Genomic DNA, 5,000 nt, shown 5'->3' with positions numbered 1-5,000 from the left:
CAAAATACGATTGACGTAAAAAAAATAAAATAAAGCTGAAGCAAATTAACACCAAATATATAGTGCGTGTGTTTTTATTGGCAAAACTGGCAACATGACCATCCCCAAATACAACAATATATAGATAGATAGATAGATAGATAGATAGATAGATGAATAAGTTAGAGTAAACATGAAGGAGTACAGAGGAACATTTTTTCTAATTACTACAATTGTCTCCACGCAACGTAGTTCCCCGGGTGCGTAGATGTTTGATTATGTAACCGTTTCCCTGCATTATGAGATTTTGTGATTTCCTCAGGAGATATATAAATATGGGAATCACAACGAGATTTCATAATGCAGGGAAACGGTTAGAAACCAAATACCTGCGAACCTGGAGGACTATGGTTGCGTAGAATCAATTGTAGTGATTACAATTGTGCTCCTTCTTGTTGTCCCTTATCCATTCACACATTGCAGAATCCCCAACGCAAATCTTGCAGTAGGTATAATATTACTGCTGGATTACATCGGGTGAATGCTGAAGGTGAACGAGCTTTATACAAGTTGTTCACATCTAGAGGCGAACGTGTATATGGTTCTACTAATTACAACTTAATGGTAAAAATGGTAAAAAAAATTGGATATATTATATATATATATATATATATATATATATACATAGATATCAATATATATACATATGATTGTCACTATAAATATATATTATATCTATATGCATACACTTATACATACTCTCTCTCACACACACATGCACACATACGTGTAACTTGCAAAATAAAAACTACATTGAAACTTTTCATCTAAAATCAGAAAAATTTCTGGAAATTATTCATTCAAAACGATTTTATACATTTTCGTTTGTTATTTGTTTTTATCCATATCACCTGCCATCCCCGTCATAGAAATAATATAAATAAAAAATAATAATAAAAATAACGATTGTACGCGCCTGTAAATATGTACGTTCACGGAATACACGTGTGAAATAAGATATCTTTCCTTGAAATATATTTAAAGAAATGACACTGCTGATATTTTATAAATTGGAAGAAGACAGATATTTTATTATCCGCCATTTTAATTATTTGAATTCTTTTGACATTCCAGCAAAACTGGTAACAGAATATCATTTTGTATCAGACGATATGTTGAATTAATCTTGTACTTTTTTGTTCTCCCCATCCCCGCCTCTTTTTCTCTCTCTCTTCCTAATGTAAAAATAATTATTTACGTGCATACATTTAATTTATTTTTAATATGCAATCTTTTTGTTCAGTTTCACATTAGCAGACATACTGTCGAGCATATTATCGGTATGCACATAAACTCAAATGAATATACAACAATATGTATATGTGTATGGTTATACGCACATATGTATGTATGTATATACATATATATATATACACACACATATAGACATAGATAAGTATATATATGTATATGTGTATATATATATATATATATATATATATATATATATATATATATATATATATATATATATATATATATATATATTTATATATATATATATATATATATTTATATATATATATATATATATTTATATATATATATATATATATATATATATATATATTTATATATATATATATATATATTTATTTATATATACATATACATATATACATATATATATATACACATATATACATACATAAATACATATATATATATGTATATATATATATATATATATATATATATATATATATATATATATATGCAAGCGTATGTAGATGAGTGTGTATTTATATGTATGTCTATATATTATGAATATATTATGTCACGTTAATATGTGTATATAGATGTATAGATGTATAGACATACACATACATGCACACACATTTATACACATGCGCACACAAATACATATACACATACATAAATGAAAAAAAAAATCCTTGGACCCTAATAATTTCAAGTTTCTTAAGAATCATTAGCAAGGCCGGAATTAACTGATGAAACGTGTTCCAAAATATTCGCTAATTGTTTTAATCACCAGGTGATCAATCACCGTGAAAAGACCCAACGCCAATGATTGTAACCTATTTTAAGACATTTTTCAAGCCCGTCTTCAATGAACCATATTCTTTTATTTTTTACTGATGATTGTTTATCAACATGAAACTATTAAGATTCGAGCGTCAGTTTTATTATTTGCCCATTATAAGTCACCTTATACTGAGCAGATTGAATTATATATTGTTGTTGTTGGCACTCCGTCGCTTACGACGTCGAGGGTTCCAGTTGATCCGATCAACGGAACAGCCTGCTCGTGAAATTAACTCTACAGACGCGTGTACCCTTAACGTAGTTCTCGGGGATATTCAGCGTGACACATCGTGACACAGTGTGACACAGTGTGATAAGGCTGGCCCCTTTGAATTACAGGCACAACAGAAACAGTAAGAAAGAGTGAGAGAAAGTTGTGGTGAAAGAGTACAGTAGGGTTCGCCACCATCCCCTGCCGGAACCTTTAGTGTTTTCGCTCAATAAACACTCACAACGCCCGGTCTGGGAATCGAAACCGCGATCCTACGACCGCGAGTTCTCTGCCCTAACCACTGGGACATTGCGCCTCCACTGAATTATATATAAGCAAACTTCTTACCACACGGCCATACTTGTGCCTATTTAAAGCAATGCTCACACGTCTTAGAAAGATCAGATGATCTCTTCCTTGTGAGGGTTCGGGGTGCTAGTCGTCTCTCCATGCTTTATTTATGAATCGTTAAGCTATATAAATGACTCAAGGAGCTAGAGTTTTGTGCCAAAGCAGTTGCCAAACATTTAGCATGAGACTCAGCTTTGCAGCTAATAAATAAGACAAACTCTGTATTGTAATTGAATCCTTTTCCCCCTTCGTTTGCGAAATCAAACACACAGGTACACACTCATATATACATCTAACGCGTACTTATGCACAGAGAGCGAGAGAGAGAGAGAGAGAGAGAGAGAGAGAGAGAGAGAGAGAGAGAGAGAATGGGGGGAGAGGGAAGAACAATTTAAGACGCTGATGTTGAATATGTCTAAGACGATGTTTATAATACTGATGTTGATGAATAAAAAACTATTTAAACAGTCAGATAATTGTCCGTGTTTATTTCTTATTGTTTTATGTTCGATTTGTGTCACAAATATAGGTTTGGTACTACACAGTGTCTGAGTTCAAGTATTTAGAAGTCTAACTACGTCTCACTCCTACATTTTCGGTCAATAAACTTACATTTAGAGAAACCGACCTCCTGCCGACCTTAGTATATGTTAGACGTAAATTTTATTGTAGCTGAGATTTTTGCAATTACATTTGTGCTTACTGAAGTTATGTGTAAATTCAAATACGGATGATTCGTTTATAAAATATAATCAAAAATTATCATCTCTGGTTTCGTACATATTGATTTCAAATTTTGGCACACGGCCAGCAATTTCGGGGGAAGCAGATAGGTCGATTTCATAGACCCCAGTACTCAACGGATACGTATTTTATCGACCCCGAAAGGATGAAAAGCAAAGTCAACCTCGGTGGAATTTGAACTCAGAACATGAAGACGGACGAAATGCTTACGAAATGCTCAACAGCATTTCGTCCGGTGTGCTGACGATTCTGCCAACCCGCAGCCTTTGGCTTCTTACGCATTAAGGAAAAAAAAATACAAAACAGGAGTACCAAGACTCTAATATTTTTGAAACAGCGATGGTGCGTGGCTTAGTGGTTAGCGGTATTCGGTACACGATCAGAAGCTCGTGAGTTCGATTCCTGGCGGCGGGTTGTGTCCTTGAGCAAGACACTTTATTTCACATTGCTTCAGTCCACTCAGCTGGCAAAATTTAGTAGTATCTGTATTTCAAAGGGACGCTCTTGTCTTATTCCGTTCCACGCAGAACCTCCCTGAGAACTACGTTAAGGGTACACGTGTCTGTGGAGTGCTCAGTCATTTTACTTTTACGATCAGGCTGGAACCCTCATTGACGTAACCGACGGAGTGCCAGTATAGTGTATGGAAAATATAACCCGAAAAATGGGTATCTGAATACCCTTATCTGAAAGGGTACCAAGAATTAGTTTCCACTTGCTTAATACATGTGTTGCGATTCGCTAGAATCGACTAACTTCTCCTAGAATTGGCTCCTGCAATAGTCCATTCTTTTTAGCCTTTCTCTCTGAGCCTAAACATCCGCATAAATTCGACACACCTTAGCTACTTAACTGCGTGATTTTCTACACCTCCATTTTCGTCGGTAACGGCTCTAATGCAACCTTCATTTTGCTGAATATATCGATCTAATGAAAGAGCAATGCAGAACTCCAGGAAATTCCCCCACCATATCAGAAAGCGTGCCGAGCGAACGGAATGGTGAACGGAATGGTGACCATTTCAGAAAATAGCAAGAAACTGATCAGTAGCCAACACAATGCAGCAACCAATCTCATACTGAACAGACATAAACTTGAACTTGAAGTTGCTGACTTTAAACGGCTTTGGGTCCAGTTTAAGCAAGAACATCATATGGAAAAGTACTTCAAACAGTTTTCCAAGAAAGTTCAAACCAGACAAGTCCCTGGTGACTTCGTTCATTTTACATGAGTGTGAAAGATGTGCACTCAGAGCTGACACGGAACATAGGATATAGACGTTCGAATACAAGTGCTTCTGAAAGCTGTTGTGCATCGTGTATGTATTTCATTAGAACAGGAGCTTCGATAGGTAGTAAATCTCGAAATATATGTTTCTTTATTGCCCACAGGGAGCTAAACACAGAGGGGACAAACAAGGACAGACAAAGGGATTAAGTCGATTACTTCGACCCCAGAATTAAAGGTACTACTCATTTTTGTCAGCTAAGTGGACTGGAATAACTTGAAATAAAGTGTCTTGCTGAAGGACACAACGCGCCGCCAGGAATCGAACTCATGGCCTTACGGCCGGGAACCGGATACTCTGATCACTAAATCATTCACCGTC

This window comes from Octopus bimaculoides, chromosome 23 (genome assembly GCF_046866305.1).
Source record: "Octopus bimaculoides isolate indiv1 chromosome 23, ASM4686630v1, whole genome shotgun sequence".
Taxonomy (NCBI): Eukaryota; Metazoa; Mollusca; class Cephalopoda; order Octopoda; family Octopodidae; genus Octopus; species Octopus bimaculoides.
Note: the sequence above shows the minus strand (reverse complement) of the source record.